Source organism: Cervus elaphus, chromosome 3, assembly GCF_910594005.1.
Source record: "Cervus elaphus chromosome 3, mCerEla1.1, whole genome shotgun sequence".
Taxonomy (NCBI): domain Eukaryota; kingdom Metazoa; phylum Chordata; class Mammalia; order Artiodactyla; family Cervidae; genus Cervus; species Cervus elaphus.
The window spans coordinates 29069028-29094108 of record NC_057817.1 but is presented as its reverse complement, the minus strand read 5'-3'; the positions used below and the strand labels follow the sequence as shown (position 1 = coordinate 29094108).

The 25081-nt window shown below is 41.8% G+C and overlaps 1 protein-coding gene, 1 non-coding gene and 1 pseudogene across 3 annotated transcripts in view; all 3 read left to right on the top strand.

The window, feature by feature from the left end:
• The window catches only part of DIP2B (disco interacting protein 2 homolog B), a 224034-nt gene that overhangs the window by 69823 nt on the left and 129130 nt on the right, over positions 1-25081 (top strand). The gene's annotated exons all lie outside the window — the stretch shown is intronic.
• Positions 695-8082, top strand: LOC122681890 (annotated as a pseudogene).
• On the top strand, positions 12793-12865 carry TRNAC-ACA. Its single transcript has one exon. It is a non-coding gene; the product is annotated as a tRNA-Cys (tRNA).

Sequence of the window (25081 nt, the reverse complement as noted above, 5' to 3'; positions counted from 1 at the left end):
AGTGTTGTCAGATTTCTTTATAAAACACAAAAACCTAATGATATCCTTTCTTGTTTAAAATCCTGCAGTGTATTTTGCCCTTTTCTCTTTTTATGTTCTTCCTACAACCTCTTCAGCCCATAGGACTCTGCTCAGCGGTCACCTTTTCCATTAAGCCCACCTGTCTCCTACAGTTATGCCCGTATTCCACCTGGTTTGTACTTCTGTTATTGCACATTCTAGATTGTGTTCTGAGAGCCCATTTACCATTCATTCATCCCTGTTCCACTATTAACACTTGAAATTCAGGTTTCATTTCCAGTTTGTTTCTACATCTTCTTTACTTAGCTGTGTGTGGCATCTCAGAGGACTGTAGTGAATTAATACATACAGTGAGTGCTTTAAAGAACTTAGTGTCTTAGTTCTTAGGAACTAAGAGCTATGTTAGTTCTTAGTTCCTAACATACAAAAAAATATCGGTGAAGATTTAATTAGTCAGTTTGAGTTGGTTGCTGTTCAGTCTCTCAGTCATGTCCAACTCTGCAACTGCGTGGACTGCAGCATGCCAAGTTTCCCAGTCCTTTACCACCTCCCAGAGCTTGATCAAACTCATGTCCATTGAGTTGGTGATGCCATCCAACCATCTTGTCCTCTATCGTCCCCTTCTCTTCCTGCTTTCAATCTTTCCCAGCATCAGGGTCTTTTCCAGTGAGTCGCTCTTTACATCAAGTGGCCAAAACATTGGAGCTTCACCATCAGTCCTTCCAATGAATATTCAGGGTTGCTTTCTTTTAGGATTGATTGATTTGATCTCCTTGAGTCTCCAAGGGACCTCCAAGAATTTTCTTCAATGACGCAGCTCAAAAGCATCAATTCTTTGGCACTCAGCCTTCTTCATGGTCCAACTCTCACACTCGTACATGATTACTGGAAAAACCATAGCTTTGACTATACTGGATTACTGATTTTATAAATTTTATCCATTTTCTTCTCCAGGAGATCTTCCCAGACCCAGGGATTGAACCTGTGTCTTCTGCATTGCAGGCAGATTCTTTACCACTTGAGCCATGGAGGAAACACCTATCTGTCTTATACTTTGAATGAATTATTACTAGTGTATAATTTTTTTTTAAACATCATTCATTGGTCATTTGGAAAATATTGAGTCAGTATGTTAGGTACATCTTTCAAATTATGACACATTTCATTATACATTAGCAAAAGTTGTATTTGCTAATCTCACATTCAGTCTCATAAGAAAAAATGCTAAGTATTGGAAAGCTGTCAAGCTCAAGTATTCTAAAATTTTTATTTTTGCTTTGAAATTACCACCAGTTCACTGAAGTTTATGATTGTCATCAATGCTGCTGGTACCAAGCTCACTTGGTTAATTTTTAAGAGAATGTCTGCTAGATACTCAAGTCTGAAGACCATAGTTTGTCCATCAGTTCAAGTAGAAATGATGTTAAAGTAGGAATGGTGTATGGGTGTTAAGTGCTCTCAGGAGGTAGCCACTGCCATCTATTGGGCATTAATTCTGGCCAAACTCTCTGTCGTCCCTGTTCAGTGAGGTTGCTGGGGGAACAAGATCCGCAAGCCTCATGCTGTCCCTTGCAAGGTGACTCGCCACTGTGGCTCCGTGTTGGTGTGCCTCATCCCTGTCTCCAGGGACACTGGCATCATCTCAGTCCCTGTGCCCAAGAAGCTACTGATGATGGCTGGAATTGACCTTCGCTGCATCTCCATCCTGCCATCACTGCCATCCTGGACAACTTTGCCAAGGCCACTTAATGCCGTTTCCAAGACCTACAGTTATCTCACCCCTGATCTCTGGAAAGAGTCAGTGTTCACTGAGTCTTCGTTTGAGCCTCCGTATCAGGAATTCACTGACCTTCTTGTAAAGACCCACACCAGAGTTTCCGTGCAAAGGACCCAGGCTCCAGCTGTAGCCACCACATAGTTTTATATGAGAAAAATAAAGTGAATGAAGCCAGTTTAGAAAAGAAAAAAGACAGCCAGTTCAGCTCAGAACTGTGTAAGTGCTTTTCCTTGAGACAACACAGAATATTAGAAAGATGTGGACTCAGGGATCAAGATGTAATAAAACCAGTAGCTTCCACCGTACGTGCATGGCCTAAGTCACCACTGCCTTGATTTGTGCTAAGTCTCCAGCCATTTTATTCACCATTGCTTTTATGCTATGAGAGCAAATAACTTAAAAGTATGAATTTTGAGATCCATTGTTATGGATGAAGAGCAAAAGGTTAAAATATAAAATAGCCTTTCACACAGTAAAAATGGCAAAAAATCTTTTAATATCATTATTAAAGTATTTTACACTTTGTGGACCTTTGTAAGTTCTTGCGGGACCCCCAGAAATCAATGGATCACATTTTGGGAAACTGCTGATTTACAGTAGTTTGTGGCTTGACTTGTTTCTTTCTCTTATCTCAGATTTCTTCTGTTTGCATTTACTGTTACTGAGATAGACCCTATAGATGTGCTGATCTGGGTAGAATACCGTTCCTGGTCACAGCTCCACTTTGGACTGGCAGCCTCTGCAGTAGAACAATACCAGGACTGACCCTTGGGCACAAAAGAGACCGGTTCACAGCCTCACCTTGGCCTTAAGGGACACAAGCAGCAGGGAAGGGCCATAAACCTGCTAGCCTTGTTGGCTTGCTGTGTGTGCATTCAGAAACTGGTCACATCACACGGACCTGAGTCCAGAGGGAGACCTTAACTGTGAGTCAAGTGCTTTCCTTCTGAAGGAGTCTTTCAGGCTCCAGGGCGGGAGAGGTTCTCAGGCTAAAATGGGCCCTCCGTAGGTCTCTCAGACCTACACTCTCTAGTCCCAGAGCTTCTGAGTCATATCACAGCCTTTTCATTCTTATTATCTCCAGGAAAGGGTCTCCAGATATCCTGGCTGTAATAAAACTTAGGAGTTAAGAGGTTTTTCCTTTTGAGTACTCTCGATGCTCCCTTGTGAAACTTAATTCCATTTCCTTTAGTTTTGTTTTTAATAAAAATAGCCAATAAGAGTGCGCCTCATGCTACTGCTTTATATTCTGAAGACAATTTATTTTGCTGTATCTTCACTTCAATCTGTTTTAGCCGTTTTTTTTTTTTGTTTTTCCTTTCTTCCTTCTAATTTTTAATCTGGTTCCTTTAATCCAGCAGTCCTGAACTGGGGTGATTGCGCCCCGCAGCGGACGTTTGACAGTGTCTAGAGGCGTTTTCAATTGTCACGACTTGGGGGGTTGGTACTGGTATCTGCTGGATAGGAATCAGAGAGCTGGCCTTCATTTCAGCAAAATCACTCATTATGTTGTTACAGTAAGATTTTCACTGAAATTATATTTGGTTGATAGGAGTAGCCAACAGTGCATAGCCTCTATGAACTAAGAATCATCCAGTCCAATATGTCAGCAAGACCAGTCTTAGAAGACTGTATTTTGGTCCTTCCTTGTAATTTGTTAGCTTTTTATTGTGTTTTTTTCTGAATTAACAATTTGATTTTACTTTGCATATTATTGAGAATTGTAGTTTTATTTAGAGAAAATATTTTGGTTATGTTCAGAATAGTAAGAGCTTTTAGAGGTAGGTCACTCTTTTGAATATGACTTATGTTTGTACCTCAGCTCATAACACATCATTTGTTTCTAAGCCTGAGTAAGTGCAACTACCTGATGACTTTTTAAAAAATACAGGGTTATGGGCCCCAACCAAATCTTAAAAGAACTCTTCTAGAAATTCCTGTAAAATTCCAGACTTGGAAACCGCTGAAACAGATACGTATTCATAAACTAAGAAACGTTTAGAATAGCTACTGCAAAGAGAAGATGGTCTTTGTGGCTCTGAGAGATAACATCCACCCTCCTGGGCAACCAGTTCTGGCAGTGAAACCAGTCAGGTAACCCTCCGATTGGCAAGGTAGAACCGGAGCAGCGGTGTCCTTAAAATTTTGGCTCTTTCCAGTCATATGGTGTCCAGTTCATTTTACTTGCCACAAGTTTGGTTTTAGAAGGGGTTGGTAGGGAAAAGAGATGTGGGAAAGGATGGAGGAGAGTTGTATAGTAGAATCAGAGAAATATGATCTACCTTTTGTCTCAGGAGGGGAATTACTCAGTGCTGATTTCTCCTCAGTAGTACTCATTTGCTACCCACATTCACCACAGTGGTTAAGTGTCTTTAAAAGCTACTTCTGGTATAAATTAATCTGACCAAGGCAGCAGGGGGCTCTGGGAAGCACAGAGGACTGTCCACTCCATTCCCACCAGCAAGGATACTCTGGTCTCAGTCCTTTGTTCTCTTTCTCCCTACTTCTCTTTCTCCCTTCTCCTCCTCTGCCTCCCCCTCCTCCTGACCAGGGATCAGCCCTGACCCCCTGCATTGGAAGCAGATAGTCTTAACCACTGGACATGTCCCAGTCCTTTACTTTTTTTTGCTAAAAGAGAAGTTAATGAAGGTGAGCTTGTTTGTTGTGGTGGTTTCAAGAGCTTTGGAGGTCAGACATTTGTTGAGGAAGGAAAGAAATGTTGATCACTGTTATTTTACTTCTTTCTTTTTCTCTTCATTTTTGAGGCTCACATGTTACCTTTAATAGTGATAGAGGCAGAGCTTAGTGTGGGTGCCAGCCAGCCTGCATCCGAACCCCCTGAGTCAGGCAGTAGTGACCTCTTGTCTCAGACTGCACCGGGGGACCTGGGCAGGCCTCATGCAGTAAGATACGTGGTCAGTGGGGCAGGCTTGATCCTACAAAGCAGACAAGAGAGAGGGTTATTTTTGAAATAAAGTGAATTTTGTTTGGAAGGATAGGGGCTTCCTTTCCTAAGCAAACTAGAATTTTGGAAATGGAAAAAAAATTATGAAATATTGGGGGCATATTAATTTATATTGGAAACATAAAATAAATATTGGTTATATTTTAGTGTTCTGGATTTCTTTTATTGGTTTTTACTTTTTTTGAATGGAGATTTTCAAATACATTTCAGAGTAGAGAGACTAGTATAGGGAATCCTGTATACTGATTACCCCAATATCAATAGTTACTAACATATGGCCAGTCTGATTTCGTCTGTACCCTTACCCACTTTCTCTTGCCCTCTTCAGTTATTTTAAAGCATATCAAGTATCAGTATGCATTTTAATGTTGAAATATATAAGATACTCAGTCTGTGGTCACATTTCCTCTGATTATGTAACTTTTTTTCCCATTTGGTTTGTTGTCTGGTCTCTTTTTAAAGATGCTGATGATCTGATGATTGATCAAAATCCTGGGAATGTGTAGAGAGTCTGTAATATTCTGTTTTGGTGGGAGAGCGGACATTTACTTATATTAGATCAGTGATTTCCCAAGATGATATTACAAACCTAGTTCTTGGTATAAATTTGAATAACAACATTGATTGAAGGAAGTATTGACCATGTACGGGAAGTCTTAACTGAAATTCCATGTTGACATAACCACGGTCTGAAATGGGGTTCACCACTGTCAGGAAGCCCAGCTTTTAAGTTTGCTTTCTCAGGTTCTAAGAAGAGTACTTCATACCTTTCCCTCAAACCTTACAGACGTCTGTTCTCTCAGCTGATGGCTTGGTTTGGTGCTTGCCTGAGAAAATAAGAAGCTGTCTAGAGGGACACCCTCATTTGCCCTCCTCCTCATCCAGACAGTTTTGTTTTGGCAGCTGGACCACTCTTCTCTCATTTCCCTCCGGCTGGGTATAACGGAACAAGCACTTGTGTCGTCTCCCGACCCTCCACCCCCATCACAGTCCCTCCCTCTGCCCTGAGTGCCCCACCTCCTTCCCAGGGACCTTGCTGCTTCTGTGGTCCCCTCTCTTCTCTCCCGTCCTCAGGTTCCCCCTGTCTGCTGGAGCATCCCTGGTAGTGTACAGATAGGCTCTGGTGCACCCCATCTGTAGAAAGAAACTGTCCCTTGTTAAATTCACCTCTCTTGATTCTTAGTGGCCCATTTTTTCCCTCCCCTTCACAGTTAAACCTTTCAAAAGAGTTGTCTAATTCTTTCTTCTACCTTTTTTCTCTTCCATTCACTCTTTGAACCCCTCAATACTGGCTCCGTTCCTCACTGCTTCACCGAAACCATTCTTGCCAAGAGCCCCCAGGTCCTCTGTGATGGAATCCAGTTGTTTTCTTTCTGTCTCATAGACCAGTCCTTCTCCTCCTCTTTTACTGCCTCCATGCTCTGCGTGACCTCTAAGTGCTGGAATGCCTCCAGGCTCAGTTTTGGGCCTTGCTTCTCTTTATTTGTACTCCTTCCCCTTGGTCATTTCACTTACTCCTGTGGCTTTAAGTACCATCTTTATGCTGATGACTCCCGAGCATGTAGCTGCAGCCCAGACCTGTCCTCTGAGTTCCACCTGGAGATCAGGAACCTATGACTCAGGCTTCATGGGTGCAAAACAACGTTCTGGCTTTTCCCCCTCAACCCTTTCTCATTTCAGTTAGTAGATCCTGATACACCCAATTGCACAAGTCAGAAACTTGGAAATCATCTTACATCTTCCCTGTCTCCGTCCAGCCCATCAGCATGTCTTATCAATTCTACCATACACACATCTCAAGTATCTTCACTTCTCTTTGTCTGTATTTCACCACTAAATTACTATCATTTCTCAACTGGAAAACTGCTTAAGCTTCCTAATTGGTCCTTCTGCTTTCATTTTTGTCTTCTATACACTGTTCTGCTCACAGGAGGTACAATGCTCTATGAAAAACACAACCATATTATGTAACTCCTTGCTTAGTCCTTAATGATGGCATTTCATATAGGATAAATTATTGACTCCTTAGCATAGTCTTCAGGGTCCTGCCTGCTTCTCCAGCTTTGTCTACTGCTTTCCCCTCCCTCACTATGCAGGGCAAACTTGCCCGTTTCACACTGGGATCTCTCATGCCCCAGGACCTTGACACTCACTGTTCCTTTTCCATGGACTGATCTGTTCCTGACTCTTGTTCTTACTGTTCTTCAGGCTGCAGCTTAAATGTCACCTTGTCTGACAGCCCTTTTCTGATCACCCTTCCCAAAGTGGCTACTTGCCCAAATTAGTGTCTTCTCGTCACATTACCTGTTTTTTTTCCAGCAAATATTTATGGAGTGCCTACTCTGTGCCTGACACTGTTCTAGGCATGGGGTAGATAGCAGTGAGCAAGGTAGATACACTCAGGAAGCTTCTAGCTAGTGGGCAAACAGACGAACCACAAATATATCATATTCTGATGGTGATCTGTGCTGTGTAGACAAATGAAGCAGGTGGAGTGAAGTGAGGGATGGTGTTCTAGACAGTGGTTAGAAGAGGAGACATTTTGACAGGGATTCCAGGGAAGTGAGAGAACCCCACCTCAGGTGTGTGCCGCTTTTCTTGGACTGTATATAGAAATACAAGCTCTAAGAGGCCAGGGGCCTCACCTGCTCAGCAAAGTTCCTGAAAGCTCGCACAGTGCCTGACCTTTGGTAAATACTCATCAGTGGGTGGATGGCCTTTGGATTTCCACATAATTGTGGCATTCTGGGAACCATGTAGCATTCAGGATGTGGCCCACTTACTTTGTCTCTGTGGGCTCCAGTCTTTTCATGTGTTGAGTGAAGGAATCCAGCTCAGGGAGTGAGCTCTGAAGACTGCCAGCCTCACTCTGGATGCTGTGGATGTGCTCTGTTCCTGGTTTCATTGAAATGGTGAAAAGATTGCGCAAGAGTTCAGTATTCACGTAAAAACAAGATTTGCACTTAAAGTCATGTCAGCTACAGCCCTGAGTAGAATGGCCTGGAGGAGGCAAGAGGGTGGGTTATTTTGGAGCATGTGGAGGGGCTGGGCAGGTCCAGGCAGGAGCTGAAGGTGATCTGGACTCAAGAGGTGGCCACAGAGATAAGGGAGAGTGCTGAAGAAATGGTGGAACTTCCCCAAACTTGCACAGAATTGAGGCGAGAACCCAGACTTCATAGTCCAGCACTTTCACTCTACCACTTCTCTTGATGAAAATGAAGTGAAAATGTTGGCTGCTCAGTCGTGTCCGACTCTTTGGAACCCCTTGGACTGTAGCCCGCCAGGCTCCTCTGTCCATAGACTTCTCCAGGCAAGAATATTGGAGTGGGTAGCCATGCCTTTTTTCAGGGGATCTTCCTGGCTCAGGGATCGAACCCTGGTCTCCTGCATTGCAGACAGATTCTTTACTGTCTGAGACATCAAAGAAGCCCACTTCTCTTGATTTTTAAAATGTCTTTGGGAATTCCCTGGTGGTCCAGTGGTTAGGACTCCACCCTTTCACTGCCAAAGGCCCCAGGGTCAATCTTGGTTGAGGGACTAAGATCCCACAAGCCACACTGCTTGCCCTCCCTCCCCCCCACAAAAGTCTTGATGTCAGCCTCATAGAAAAGTTGAAATGTATGAATATGTGTGATGCTAGTGAGTTTAGTTAGAACAAAGACTGCTTTTCAGAAAACATTATAAATGTCTGTATGAAAATTTGCCCATGTGAAAATGTGCTTTTGCTTATAGTATGTGCATCTTTGTACAAGTTCTCAGCAAAGAACTTGACTGGAAAACAGGAGAGGGAATGGTGTTTTCACTGTATGTATATCTTTTGTATCTTTGGATTTTGAACCACAGGTCAAGGTATGATAAAAGTAAGTAGTACACATCAGGTGAAACTGAAGCTGGTCTGCTCTTAGGTTTCTCTCTTTTCCAGATGTAGCCACATTGTTTTCAAACGAGTGACCTTAGGAAGGTGTCTTTCTTCACACCAGTTGGAAATATGTCAAGCCAATTGACTTCTAGATAAAATTGGAACTTGACACAAAGTCGAAGCTCCTTGTCTCTTCTCGTCCCCTTTTCCAGTCCTCAGACTCATGTATAATATGTACAACATGATAGTTTAACATACGCATATTCCCTTGTCCTTTTAGACTCTGTGGATGACAGACTAGATTGACACCTAGTCTTTAGGCCACCCTCTTGTTTCACCCTTCATTTGCTCTGTGGACTTTATTAAAATATTTACATGATGACTAGTTAATTAAAATTACTTTTTACGCTTTACTCTTATGACTGGGTGGATACCTCTGTCACCTCTTCCCTCTCCCACCAAGACCATCAGAACCTTGGCTGGGGATTCCCTGGGATATGGGGCATCAGTGGGGAAAGGGGTACCTGAACTAGGGGAATGTGGACCTCCTCACAGCTCACACTTGACTCTGCTCCCCGGATTCCAGTGCCCCCAGTACCAGCTCTCCTCTTTTCATCCTTGATGTGAAGAGAAAAGTGATTCAGGCTGTCCACCAATTCTTGGTCTCTCCCACGAGGCCCTTTGTTAATTATGTCCCCATGTTTGTCTTCCTCTGCGTCTTGGCACCTGTCTTCTGTTCAAAAGTTTTCTGTAAATTTTCTCCCTCTTTTTCTTTTCTTCACTTAAAAAAAAGTTAGTTTGCTTTCAGTTAAAAAAAAAAAATTACAGTTACCTTTTGACCACCACTTCTTTCGGATAGCTGTTCTATTAAAGCTTATGGAGGTATCTTTGACGATAAAGGAATATTTTTCGTGGGACAGTTTGTTAGATTCTGTCCAAAATAAGACTAACATCTTACTATTTTAATTAATAGAGGTGCTTAGAAGTGTCTCATAGGAAGTTGCTGGTGTTGTTGAACTAGTTCAGGCCTAGTCTCTGTTTTCAGATTTTCTTCTCTCCTTAGTGTCCCCTATGCTTGGAGGTCTTAGGTGGGAGCAGCAACCCTAAAAATACTTAACTTTTTCCACTTCATTTTTGAAAGCTGGAAATTCACATAAACTTTGCCTGCCACCTGTACTTCTCTCTTCTGCTCTCCCTACAGATTCTTTGAAGTTTTCTATTTCCTTAATCAGATATTGCAAGTGTTCTGCCTACATTTCTGTTTTGAGGTCCATCAGAGAGTAGAAGAACAAGTTGTACTATACTTTAAACTCTGTCCTAGTTGTGTTTGAAAACAAGCTATAGGAAAGAAATTTTGAGGAAAAAGGTCTCTTGGGACCATTGACTTTTATAAAAATGTAATTCTTAGAATTTATTTTGGTAGCTATAGAATACTGATGAATGAAAGCAAAGCTAGGCATAAATGTTCAGTTACCCAGACCCTCACCCTGCAAAAAGAGAAAACTAACCTTGAAATAATACCTTGGTAGATATTCCCAGGTGATGCAGTGGTAGAGAATCCACCTGCCAGTGCAGGTCTGGAGAAGGAAATGACAAGCCCCTCCAGTGTTCTTGCCTGGAAAATCTCGTGGACAGAGGACCTGGGTGGGCTGCAGTCCATTGGGTAGCAGAGTCAGACATCACTGAGCATGCACACACAAAATAGCTTTAGAAATTTTGTTAGTGTCGGTACTTCTACTGTGCTGTACTTACACAAGATTCAGAGTTCCAAATGGATGTACAGTAGTTATTTCCTTACTAGTCACATCACTGAAGGTCAGGAGGATCTTTAAGTAATGCTACCTGAATGAGATCCCTTTCTGTTCCCTGAGTTGTGGAGAACAGGCACCCATAACAAGACCATCCTGACTAGAATTCCATCTTTTAACCCAGATGTGCTGGGTTCTATGTGTATGGCCCCTATTGTCCATCTGAATTTTGTGCCTGTGTCTGTAGAACATTCTAAGTGTGGAGGGTGGAGTGGGGACTGGTGACGTGAAGTAACGAATCAGGGAAAATCTCTTAATGTTCAGAATTTGTAGTATTTATGTTAAAGCAGTTGAGGACTTTTGAAGTCATTTGACTGAGTGAAGTGACTGCTACATGTCTGTTAATTTAAAATTGTAATAGTCCAGCTGGTTGACTTAAAATGGATGAACTTCTTAGCAAGTAACTGCCATAAAATAAGATAAAGCTGGGGGTAACAGACTTCCATTTTCTCTAGGATGATGAGAAACATTGTTTCTGAAGATGTGATAATTTGAGCTGAGACCTGAAATGATGAGAGGAAGTCCATTTATGAGAAAGTCTAGGGAAGATGTGTTCTGGGCACAGGAAATGGGTGGTGGCGGAGGGGGGGGGGTGGTCTGCCAAATTGATGTGTTGGAGGAAGTGCAAAGGGTGTGAGGTCTGTGAGTTAAAAGAGTGGTGATGGGATCTGTAGATACAGGTGAACAGGGGCTCTTCTGGGCCAGAGGAGGATTCTTCATGTTACCTAAATTTTAAACAATTGAGTGGTTTAACACCATCAGGACAATTGAGTGATTTAACACTGCAAATATGTGCTAATCAGGAGTAATTATTTTCTGAGATTCTCATGCTGCTTGCTTTCTTTTTCCTGACTTGGAACTGGTGAAAGTAAGGTGCTGGAGGAGATAGAGTAATGTTTGCAGTGTGGTTTCTTTCTCTTAAAGGAAGGAAGGAAAGGTGGCGTTTGTCGCCCCCACTGGAGAAAGGACTGAGGTTCACAGCTGTGGACCAAGGAGTGACTCACTGGGTTAATTGTTACAGTACCTGTTACTGGAGGATCATTACTGTGATCATTTCCAGTGAAAACTTTTTTCCCCCCTTTAATAGGAATTTAGGCTTTAATATAAAAGTATAGATTGATCACATTTTAATGTTATAAAATTTTAGTCTGTTTATGGACCAGAGCCCACATAGGAAATTCCTTTTCAAATAGTAGGAACTTAATCATTTGTCTCATTTCTCCACAAAGGCTTGGCCAGATGCTGCTGGCCGAACTTAATGCCTCATTGTTGCTGCTGCTGCTAAGTCGCTTCAGTCGTGTCCAACCCTGTGCGACCCCATAGACAGCAGCCCACCAGGCTGCTCCGTCCCTGGGATTTTCCAGGCAAGAATACTGGAGTGGGTTGCCATCTCCTTCTCCAAGGCATGCATGCATGCTAAATCGCTTCAGTTGTGTCTGACTCTGTGCGACCCTATGGACAGCAGCCCACCAGGCTCCTCTGTCCACAGGATTCTCTAGGCAAGAATACTGGAGTGGGTTGCCATTTCCTTCTGCAATGCCTAATTGTTGAACCTGAAGCTATTCTAAGATTTTATTGTATTGATCTTTTTGTTTCTCCATCTGGTGTGTGTTATTTTAAATCTTTTACTTTTTTCTGTTTAGCAGGTAACTGAATTTCAGTCTGAGCTAAAACTTGAGATTTATGCTTTTCCTACAATCTTTCTCAACCTTTCTACTCTTGCTGAACTTAAAACTCATACACTAATTAGAACTTATGTATAGCTTTAGACTTAATGTCCTGGTATTGAATATTAAGACCAGAGCTGAATTTAGTCTTCGAGAAAGGTAGAACACTTGACTTTATGGTAAACCCAAAGCAGCAGCTATCATTAAAGATATGTTAGAGGGGCTATAGTCCATGGGGCAGCAAGTCGGACACTACTGAGTGACTAAACCACCAGTCTTACAAATGACTCCACCCATTTTGCATATGAAAAAGAACCCATCAGAGATCAGTGAATCACCTAAGGCCACAAATGGAGATGTTGTGTAGGCAGTATCAGGAAAATCAGTAGTTCCTGTTAGGAACACACCCCTTTGTTTCAACTCTTGAGCTGCTGGATTCCAACCAATCCTTCCTAAGTGGTGCTAGTGGTAAAGAATCCGCTTGCTAGTGCAGAAGATGCAAGAGACTCCGGTTCCATCCCTGAGTCAGGAAGATCTCCTGGAATAGGAAATGACAACCCATTCCAGTATTCTTGCCTGGATAATTCCACCGGCAGAGGAGCCTGGCGTGCTCTGATCCTCCATGGAGACGCAGAGTCAGACATGATTGAGCACATTTATCTATTTAACCAGCCCTTCTCTACTGCCTTTGGGCTTCCCCGGTAGCTCAGACGGTAAAGCGTCTGCCTACAGTGCAGGAGACCCAGGTTCGATCCCTGGGTCGGGAAGATCCCCTGGAGAAGGAAATGGCAGCCCACTCCAGTATTCATGCCTGGAAAATCCCATGGACCGAGGAGCCTGGTCAGCTACAGTCCATGGGGTCACAGAGAGTCGGACATGACTGAGCGACTTCACTTCACTTCTCTACTGCCTTAATAATTAGTTAGAGCACAGAACCAAGTAGATTGAAACTCATATTTACTCAGTGAAGAGGTTTTACAGTAAGTGTGAAGTCATCAGATTATTAATCCAAGAACTCAACATTAACTCTCAAACCAGAAAAGGACATTAGAAATACTAAAATTAATGTATTTTAAAAGTTTCAGTTCAATTCAGTTGCTTAGTGTTATGCCCCATGTCCGAATCCCCTAGCGGGAAGAGAGAAGGCTTCTAAGACAATGCAACTTGCAAAAAAGGGAAGTTTATTGCTGACTCAAGTCAGGGCTCACTGCCGCAACCAACGCAGTGGTGCAGGGTCAGAAAGCGCTGAGCCCGAGCTGTTACCCAATTTATAAGGCGTGCATAAGCAGTTGGTAGCTGGCTTAAGTGGATTGGTTACATGTTTGCAAAGTAATCTTATTGGCTCAAACCTTCGCGGGCTTTTTTCAAACTTGGGCGTTCGTGGGCTTTTCATCTTTCCCCTGATAGGTTCCCTTTTCCTTACTGGGCGCATATTGATTGGCTGGCTCCAGGTGGCCTGATAATCATGTTACCCTGGAAAACCAGGCCTACTCCTAATCTAGGCTGCCTGTCATGGCGCAGCCTCACACTTAGTCGTGTCTGACTCTTTGTGACCCCATGAATCGCAGCTCGCCAGGCCTCCCTGTCCATCACCAACTCTTGGAGTTTACCCAAACTCATGTCCATCGAGTCAGTGATACCATCCAGCCATCTCATCCTCCTTCGTCCCCTTCTCCTCCTGCCCCCAATCCCTTCTATTATCAGGGTCTTGGTTTCCAATGAGTCAACTCTTCGCATGAGGTGGCCAAAGTATTGGAGTTTCAGCTTCAGCATCCGTCCTTCCAATGAACACCCAGGACTGATCTCCTCTAGGATGGACTGGTTGGATCTCCTTGCAGTCTAAGTGAATCTCAAGAGTCTTCTCCAACACCACAGTTCAAAAGCATCAATTTTTTGGCGCTCAGCTTTCTTCACAGTCCAACTCTCACATCCATACATGACCACTGGAAAAACCATAGCCTTGACTACATGGACCTTTGTTGGCAAAGTAATGTCTCTGCTTTTTAATATGCTATCTAGGTTGGTCATAACTGTCCTTCCAAGGAGTAAATGTCTTTTAATTTCATGGCGGCAATCACTATCTGCAGTGATTTTGGAGCCCCCAAAAATAAAGTCTGACACTGCTTCCACTGTTTGTTTCCCCATCTGTTTCCCATGAAGTGATGGGACCAGATGCCATGATCTTAGTTTTCCGAATGTTGTTCTTTAAGCCAACTTCTTCACTCTCCTCTTTCACTTTCATCAAGAGGCTTTTTAGTTCAACTTCACTTTCTGCCATGAGGGTGGTGTCATCTGCATATCTGAGGTTATTGATATTTCTCCTGGCAATCTAAACGTTTAGCCCAGCTCAAATGTAACATACATTAATAGGTGTTTTCCTTGTAGCTCAGTTGGTAAAGAATCTGCCTGCAGTGCAGGAGACTGAGGTTCGATTCCTAGGTCGCGATGATCCCCTGGAGGAGGAAATGGCTATCCACTCCAGTATTCTTGCCTGGAGAAGTCCATGGACAGTAGCCTGGCGGATTATAGTCTATGGGGTCGCAAAAGGACACAACTTAGCTGCTAAGTTGTTTGATATGTGATTAAATGTTTTGTCTATCTTGGTCTTATATTAATTTAGATGCTTTGCCGTTTTTATTTTGCCTGGGTGGTTTTTAGATAATATTCTGTTCGGTTCATGTCCCGCTCTTTGTGACTCCATGGACTGCAGCATGCCAGGCCTCCCAGTCCATCACCAACTCCCAGATTTACTTAAAATCATGTCCATGGAGTTGTTGATGCCATCCAACCATCTCATCCTCTGTCGTCCCCTTCTCCTCCTGCCCTCAATCTTTCCCAGCATCAGGGTCTTTTCAAATGAGTCAGCTCTTCGCATCAGCTGGCCAAAGTATTGGAGTTTCAGCTTCAACATCAGTCCTTCCAATGAACACCCAGGACTGATCTCCTTTAGGATGGACTGGTTGGATCTCCTTGCAGTCCAAGGGACTCTCAAGAGTCTTCTCCAACACCACAGTTCAAAAGCATCAATTCTTTGGTGCTCAGCTTTCTTCACAGTCCAACTCTCACATCCATACGTGACCAGTGGAAAAACCATAGCCTTGACTAGACGGACCTTTGTGGACAAAGTAATGTCTCTGCTTTTTAATATGCTGTTTAGGTTGGTTATAGCTTTCCTTCCAAGGAGTAAGCATCTTTTAATTTCATGGCTACAGTCACCATCTGCAGTGATTTTGGAGCTCCAAAAAATAAAGTCAGCCACTGTTTCCACTGTTTCCCCATCTGTTTGCCATGAAGTGATGGGACTGGATGCCATGATCTTAGTTTTCTAAATGTTTAACTTTAAGCCAACTTTTTCACTCTCCTCTTTCACTTTCATCAAGAGGCTCTTTAGTTCTTCTTCACTTTCTGCCATAAGGGTGGTGTCATCTGCATATCTGAGGTTATTGATATTTCTCCCAGCAATCTTGATTCCAGTTTGTGCTTCTTCCAGCCCAGCGTTTCTCATGGTGTACTCTGCGTATAAGTTAAATAAGCAGGATGACGATGTACAGCCTTGACGTACTCCTTTAAGGGCTTGTCTTTCAGAATTGGTGAACCACCTTTCAGGTTTTTGTTTGTTTGTTTTTTGCGGCTTTCAGGGTCTTAGTTCCCTAACCAGGGAAAGTGCTAAGTCCTAACCACTGGACCTCCAGGGAATTCTCCCACCTTTCAGCTTTTAGCCGTCATGTAATTCGTCTGGTTTTCTTTTGTAATTCTTTTGACATTTTTCTCTTATTGAGAGGGAGGAGCTCTACTTTGAATAACTTGATACGTTAAAAGAATTACTTTCATAGTACCATTAAGTTACATTGGCCACATCAGTTATCACAGAGCTTGGGTTCAAGGTCTAAAAGGAATAACACTTTGGCAGCTGTTGACTCTAATGAGAGTAAAACCGTGCTAGCCCTGGAAATGCGGGTTAACAAGCTTGTAGTACACACAGCTGGTGAGTACCCATCCCTTTATGTATCGGTGAATATATTTAGGGCTGGAGAGTAAATTGGTCAGGTTTTATTATCAGAAAATATGAAGTACACCACAGTTACACTTAATGTGGCCATTGAGGAGAATGCTGCATCCATGTTGCTCATGTATGGTTTTTTTTCTTTCTTTGTGACAATTGGATGTATTAACCAAAAGGCTGTGTATTGATTTATATTGTAATATTTATTTATTCACAGAGGAAAAGTCACCAGATGGAGTAAAGTAAAAATGAGAAAGGAATGAAATAAGTGGCCTCTGGCACCTGGCCTCCTGGAAATGTACTGAAGGGCTCCTCCCTTCTCCCCTTTTACTCTCAACCTTCCCTCTTCTGCCCTCATGGAATTTCTTTGTGCCTTTGTGATCTCAGAACTCCAGTTTTCTCCAACATGGTTTCTTTCCTGCTGTGTTTTAGGTACTTACAGTGTCAGTAAAGCTGAATAATTCTACTGCATATTGCCAGTAGTTGTTACCATCTTACACAGAGTACTCCAGCCTGAGACCTCTATGGCTTTAAGACTTTGATTTGTGTAACAGGAATTTAATCTCATTTATCAGGGCTTTATATAATGGCAACCCACTCCAGTATTCTTGCCTGGAGAACCCCAAGGACAGAGGAGCCTTGCAGGCTACAATTAATGTGGTCTCAAGAGTCGGACACAACTTAGTGACTAAAGAGAGAGATATAAAAGAAGACCTTTGGCAGGAATAGAGTTTCTTTTCAAATATAAACTAAGGATCATAAGTAGAAATGAAACAGAAATTGGGACAGGGTCTTAAAGACAAAGTTTTGACTATATGAGTTAGATTGTGTCTGTTTTGCATGGTGGTAAAACAGGCTAAGAAAAGCCATATGTATTGACAGTTGGCGGTGATCATTGTTATGCCCAGCCGGCCCAAGGCTATTGTATCTTAGAGCTTTGACGTGTGTCCAAGACCAGGAGTCTTTCGGAGTGTTGACTTGATGCGAGTGGGCCTAAAAAACACGGTTTCCAGTTGGCACTAAAATAGACTGAAGATTCAGTAACCCAGGGTATTTAGATAAATCTGATTTGCATGTTTTAAAAATAGCTATTGCCTGTCTCAGTTTTATTTCTTTGAAACTTGGTTATTTTTACTTTTTATGATAGAAGAGGTAGTATTTGCTTTAAATATAGTTAGATGTTTATATTTGACTAATAAAAATATCCACAACATTCTTCTGAAAGTTAGCCAAGCTGGTGTTTTTTGTTTATAGTTAGTTTAAAACTGACATATTTTCCGATCTTTGTGAATCTTTCTGTTAATTTGTATTTTAGGCAAACTGGCACATACACACAGAGATAAACTCTTTATATGGAGGAGCTCCACCGTACACAGTCTTTTGCACTTTGTTTTTCACTTAGTTTATCTTAGAGCACTTTCCATATCAACGTTTATCGATTTATTTCATTTTTTTAAAAGGCCTGCATGGTGCATATTAGAATGGGAAATCCACCATTTATTTGACAACATAACTTCTTATGTCACCGTAAAAATTATTTTAATTCAAGCAAAGGTGATTGAAGATCTGGCATCTAACTAAAAAAATTTTATTGCCATATAGTTGGTTTACAATATTGTGTTAGTTTCAAGTGTACAGCAAAGTGAATCAGTTATACATCTACATGTGTCTACTCTTTTTTTTTAAGATTCTTTTCCCATTTGGACCATTACAGAGTATTGAGTAGCATCCCCTATGTTATACAGCAGATTCTTATGTTATCTATTTTATATATGGTAGTGGGTATTTTCTGTCCCAATCTCCCAGTTTATCTTTCTCCCCTCCTGCCACCCCCCACCCCGTCCTGCCCCAATCCCCTGGTAACCACAAGTTTGTTTTCTGTGTTCCTGATTCTACTTCTGTTTTGTAAATAAATTTACTTGTACCTGGCATTTATATTGAAATGGTCGGATTCTTTGTCAGCATTATGGAATTTCATGTAAATAATTTTTTAATTTATCCATTGTACTCAAGAGTTTACAGACAACAGCTCCCTCACTGTTGTGATTACTCTAAAGAGGGAAAAGGGTAAAAGTGAGAATGTTATGTTCTTATTAGAACCTTAGTAGGTAGTGCTGTGGTCTTCTGTTCCTGGAGGAGTGTGATTAATAAATGGGCATCTCTTTGAATCAGAGGGTGGCACTGGGATGCATGATGTCTGATAGACTGAGGGCCTCGGAGCAGAGGGGTGTCAGGAGAAATTGCCCCTGGGGTCAGGGAGGGCATCTCACGGACCTCTTCCTGCACTGTCCTGGACTTCGTCACAGAGTGTGTGTGTGATAAATGTTTAGCTGAAACAGTAGAGTGCTTTAATAATATTTTAGAGCTTCTCTTTTATAGTTATCTTTTCAATCTTCTTTGTGACTATAAAGTATATATTACATTAAAGCGAGTACTCACATTTAAGGGAGAAGGGTTGCAAATGAACATAAGGTTTCTTGGATGGTTTTCCTCATTGGCTTAGTTGTTTTCAGCCCTTCAGAGTTTTCTTTATCACATTTGGCAAGCAGCCTTTTTGCCTCCCAGTGGCATGAAGTGAGCATTCTTGCAGAACATGGTCACCCATAATTCTGTCAGGTTGGGTCCAAAGCAGCCATGTGACTGACTGCTATAAGATTCAGAACTAACTCAAGTAATTTCTAAATATGAGTTTGGGGTATTTTGCTTTCTTTAATGCCACCAAGTCATCCACACCTACCTGTTTCTGCATTAATGAGCACAGGATTTTTTCTTTAAAGGAAGGACAGACTGGGAATCCTGGTGATTTACAAAAACTGAGTAATCCAGTTAACTAAGGCAGTGATAATGGTAGTGTCTTGGGAACACTGGATATAACCTGCCTGCATCATTAGTTGTACTCTTCTGGAACAGGATTTTGTTCACTGTCTTAACCCTGGCCTTGAAGTCCTCGGGAGAATCTTGACACAAGTTCTTTGGTCAACCTGCCTCCCGTCCCTCACACACAGTCCCTTTCTTCTCCACCCCCATTCACACTTCACATGCTCCTCTCCTTAGAGACTTTTGGAACATAATATTTTACTTGGCTTTTCATCTGCTTCTCATTGCTCTAGAATGTGTCCTTGTCCAATTGTAGATTCTTCCTGAATGCCATTATTCTACCTCTCTGGTCATCCATAAGTAGGTAATTTTACAAGGCATCCTGCTTTCCTTTTCTCCTTTGTCTACTGAGAAAAAAGTACCTCTTTCACTTTTTTATTCTTTCCTTCAGTTGCAACTTGGATGATGATGATAATGATCCTTTACTAACAACTTTCCAAAGGTTTTCAGATTTATTTATTACTTTGTTTGCTCACACAGGCGCACACACAAATTACTGTGAGGAAGGTAAGTTGGTTAGTCACATCCCTATTTTGCAGATGAGGACACTTGACAGAGAGCTGGAACTGACTGGCTTAAAGTGATACAGCTATCAATAGTTAAGAATAGAACCAGATCACCAGCCAGATCATTTTATTCCCGAACCCATGCATTTTACACTGTACTATACTGTCTACTTTGTATATTTAAGAAGTTTTTTCCTAAACAAAGATAGTTCCTTTCTGCTAGAGGAATTCTTAATGAACAAATTTTTTTTGCGGGATATGTGCGTGCGTACTAAGTCCTGCAGTCATGTCCGACCCTTTGTGACTCTGTGGACTGTAGCCCCCCAGCCTCCTCTGTCCATGGGATTCTCCAGGTAAAGGTGCTGAAGTGGATTGCCATGCCCTCTTACAGGGGAACTTCCCAACCCAGGGATCGAACCCGAAACTCTTACATCTCCTTCATTGTAGGTGGATTCTTTACCACTAGCGCCACCTGGGAAGCCCAATATATAACATTCTAAAATACTTTTAAAAACTGTTCACAGTTGGTCCCTGTAGAAATAATATTGAGTGGACAGGTTTCTGTTTTTCTTTTGGGTAGATTCCTAGAAGAAGTATTGGATTGAGGCATATAAATGTTTTACAGACTGGTGAACACTGCACGATTGTTTCCCCTGAAAGGATGTTCTGATTTCCTTATTTCTTCATATGAGCCAGATAACCTTAGAATATAACAGAAAGCTTGACAGTGTAATTATAGCCTCTGCCTAGGAAGACTGGAGTCACTGGTTGTTATTTATTAGTTTAACTGTTATCGTCAACACCATTTCTATAAAAATGACCTGTTTTCTGTGATGGCAATAGGAGACTTTGAGATTATGATCTTTTGTATTGTTTTGCTCTTTTCCTGATCATGTAATTTATGACAGCAGTTCTGTAAGGACATCCGTGTTTACATTCACATTCAACTGCTTCCATTTCCTGCAGCTCAACTGAACAGGAAAAAAAAATTGAAATATTGGGAATCTTTGTTTTTGATTAGTAAGCTACCTCAAATGGCTGGGAGATGGTGTCAGTTTATAGAACCAGTAAGAGCTATTTTCATGATGGTTAGCAATTAGCATTTACTCACTCAGGGTAGGAGACAAATAAAATTCAGGAATTGTATATTTTTGAATGACATACGTCTCTGCCCCTCAGTTATGTACTTATGACCAGGCCAGTTCATTTGACCAGGACAGTTAATCTTTTGATTTTTCAAATGATTTCCAACACCACCCTTTAGTCCCTTTTAGCTGGTATCTGATGAGGTGAAGTCACTCAGTTGTCTCCGACTCTTTGTGACCCCATGAACTGTAGCCTACCGGGCTCTTCCATCATGGGATTTTCCAGGCAAGAGTACTGGATTGAGTTGCCATTTCCTTCTCCAGAGGATCTTCCCGACCCAGGGATCGAACCTGGGTCTCCCGCATGGTAGGCAGATGCTTTACCATCTGAGCCACAGGGGAAGCAAGAGTATCTGATGAGGACAAAATATTTTTTTAGAATTTACTATTTTAGTTATTAGAATATGTTGATTGCTATTTCCCACAGAAAAGCCCTTGTAGTGTGAATGAGTGTGGGTGTAAGTAACACTTTACAGATGAGAAAAACAAATCTCCCTCACACAGGTCCCAAACTGGATGTGCTTCCTGTGTGGGGGAGCGGTCTGATAGCCGACGGGGGAAGGTTCTCTCCCTGGAATCTCAGGTGTAACAGGCCTGACAGACGAATGGGGAGGCAGGGCCCTGCGAGCCTGGCCTGCCCTTAGCTGCCTGCAGGCTCCCTTCTCTCCACCGTGGGGGAGTTGTTCAGGAGAATATTCACTTACCTGTTCAGATTAACCAGGATAATTAGTTTTTTAAATTTAAAAATATCTATAGGGACTTCCCTGGTGGTCCAGTGGCTAAGACCCCTAGCTCCCAAACATAGGGGGCCTGGGTTCGATCCCTGGTTAGGAAACTAGATCCCATATGCCACAACTAAGAGTGTGAGCCACAACTAAGACCCAGTACAGCTAGATGGATAATTTTAGAAAAAAAAAGAGAAGAAAAAAAAAAAAATCTCTATAAAATCCATACATTCCTGTCTTTTTTAAACCTCTCAGAAAAGTATTTTTCCAAAGATGAGTGATTATTTGGGAAAAAGGCTGATCATTGCTTCTAGTGTTAAAGTTTGAAACGTGTTTGGGGTTCTCAGTTCATGGATTTGCATAGCTGTTTCCTCCTCCTGGAAGAGTCTGACCAGAAGGCTCTTCTCAAGCTGTCTTTGTGGTTAACTCCTCCCTCCGGTTTTGCTCAGATCTCATATTCTCAGATGAGTTCTGCCTGATTGCCCTGTTTAATACCTACTGAGCCCCCCAGACCCTGCTTTCCTTCTTCTAAATTTTTCTTTTTTCCAAAGCATTCTCTACCTTCTAACATTTCTGTATAATTCATCTACCCACCCACTTTGTTTATAGTAGTTTTCTGTCCCTCAGATCAAAGCTCCACAAGGGAATGGTTGTCTGCTCCGGCACCGCCCAGGGGCCTAGACCGTGCCTGACTCCTCGCGGGCCATCGGCAGTGGCTGAGGAGAGATGAGCGGCACACACTTCCGTGTGCGCGTGCCTCTGTCTGTTCATGTGGACGGTGCACGGTGTGGGAAACAGGCTGCCCAGAGGAAGCCTTTTCAAGTATCTTTGCTTTTTATGTTTTATGTATTTTAAGATTTTTAAACACTGGCTTTTTACATCTTGACCAGTTCAGTGGACACTTCTCTTGCTTCTGCGAACAGTTTTTAGTAAGTGGCAGAGCCGGAATTAAGCCCAAGCATCTGGCTCCAGATTTGCGGCACTAACCAGCGTGTCACAGCACCTCACGGCAGGATGTTTTTGGTGGCCTTTGTAGTGTTTCTAGGCGTTCTTACTACACTCTGCTTTGTAATTAACCTGTTACTTTTATCCTAGCACTTAGGTCTTACCCTGCTCATACCACATCTCTAAGAGCCCAGATCTGTTTGCATGTGATTTTGGTGCTAGGCACAGTCTTCGCCCCTGTGTTTTCTGCTCAGTGCTCTCCTGGTTGCCACAGTTATTGCTTCTCTTATATAATTGAATATAATGATCCTGTGATCAGAGAACAGAAGTTCTCTCTCTCATTATGAGCCACTCAGGGCTGGATCACAGAGGAACGCTCGGAGTTCTGGAAATCTTCCTTGTCAGCCTTGAGCAAGTTCATAGGTTTCAAACTTAAAGCTTGTATATTAGTTTACTAAATGTCAATAGTTTCCATCTTCCTTTCTAGGAATCTGTTGTTAGAAGAAAGAGATGAGGTAGAAATAGAGCAGGGATTTGCATACTCAACAAATGCTATGGTTGTATCAAAGTTTATGTATAATACATCAGCAGTGTAATTGGTATCCAAGTTAAAATTCAGTACTTCCTGTTTGCTGTAACTATTTTTCTCAAGCAAATAAACAAGTGATGTCAATTTAAAGAGATCATTGCGTTGACAAGATTGACACGATCATGCCTTTTTATAAATTAGCAAAGAATGTAGTGTTGCCTTTGATATGTCCAGGTCTGAGAAGAGGAGTAGGCAAAGCGGGTGAACCAGCAGAAGAGCGCATCACAGTCCGAGAAATGAGCATTTAGCTTTGTCTTCATGTGAAGACTGCTCTAGTCTAATAGAAAGCAAGCAATTGTGAATTAGGTCTTTCAAAAGAGGCTCAAGTGGTTCAGTGACATTGGCCTGGAAAAGAGAGGGGAGAGCTATGACTTGGCACTCCATTTAGTGATGAGGGAGATTGTTGGCTGTCCTTCAGATTTTTAAGCCAGTTTGGTCACCTCTTGGTCACCTCAGGTGATTGAAGCCTGGTCCCATTTTTCTGCTGAGATAGGACCCAGTGGAGGTCTTTTCTCAGGAACTGCTCAAGGATAAATCCACAATGATTATAAAGCCGTGGACTGGTTCCAGGCCTTGGCTTGCTGAATTAGAAGAACACTTTGGGGAAATGTTGACCTTGGCACTGACCAGAGCACCAAATTCCTTTCTCTGCATTGTTTTGCATTTCATGCAGTACTGAATACTCTGCTAAATACAGAATAAGCTTTTGAAAGATTTAAGTGCAGATGAGTTAGGCAATAATTATTTATAATACAAAAATATTTACTCCATGAATGCTTTAAATAGCAAATTCTCAAGTACTTCTAAAAATGATTGGTTATATACATTTTTTGAGAAACAAATGTATTAGATATAACAAGGAAATCTGTTGGCAGTATGCAAACGTACACCCGGCCTCAGCTATTTCCTTGCGAACTAACATTATCAAGTGGCAGTATACATGTGTTACATATGCAAGTATATAATACAAGTAAATGGCTCAACAGAGGACTTTTTTATAGCTGGTCTTTTTAAAAAGTTATCTTTTATTGATTTATATTGTATTGTTGACAGATGAAGTGGTCTGTAGGTTAGCAGTACTTTGAAATGTTTATAACTTACTTTATGGTCTATTGATGTGGTCAGTTTTCATAAATGTTCTATTTGTTTTAAAAGAATGTTTATTAAAAAAAAAAAAAGAATGTTTATCAATTAGAGTTCCACAAGAGATGTAAGCTGAGTGGCTCCTCTCAGTTTTCCCAAGTATGACACATAGTTGGTATCATTGGAGGTACACAGGAGATAAGGCATCCATTGCATATAATGAGTAGAAAGAAGTAAACATGATAAACTGCTGGAGACATTATAAAATGACATTAGAGGTTTTATATACACATACCCACCAGTGTAGTCTGTTTTCTAGCAGATAGTATATTTTCAATAGCTGTGATTTGATTAATGACATTTTAGATGCAGTGAGGTTTGTTTAAAAGCTTCATTGAGGTATAATTCACATGCCACATAATTGACCCATTTAAAGTATGCAATTCAGTGTGTTTTAGTAAGTTCAGTGCAACCTTTATTGCAGTCTTAATTTTAAAACACTTTCATCACCACGAGAGGAAACCCCATATCCATTAGTTGTCACTTCACGTGCCTTCAACCCCTTCTACTTTCTATATCTATGGATTTGAGTCTTTTGGACATTTCATGTAAATGTGTGTGCTCAGTCACTCAGTTGTGTCCATGGAGTCAAACAAAATGCAGTCTTTTGTGACTGGTGTATTTCATTTAGCATAAGGTTTTCATCTCTGTTGTAACATGTACCTGTGTGTGTGTGTGTGTGTATGCATGCATGCTCAATTAATCGTGTCCAACTCTTTGCAACCCCATGGATTGTAGCCCACCAGTCTCCCCTGTCCATGGGATTTCCCAGGCAAGAATACTAGAGTGGGTTGCCTTTTCCTTCTCCAGGGGATCTTCCCAACTCAGGAATCGAACCTGTGTCTCCTGAGTCTCCTGCATTGGCAGGTGGATTCTTTACCACTGCGCCACCTGGGAAGCCCAGTGTGTACCTTTTTATTGCTGGATAATATTCTATGTTTGGATATACCACATTTTGTTTATCCCTTTTTCAGTTGTTGGACTTTTGGATTGTTTCTACTTTTTGGTTGTGAATAATGCTGCTCTCAACACAGATGTACAAATTTTTGAG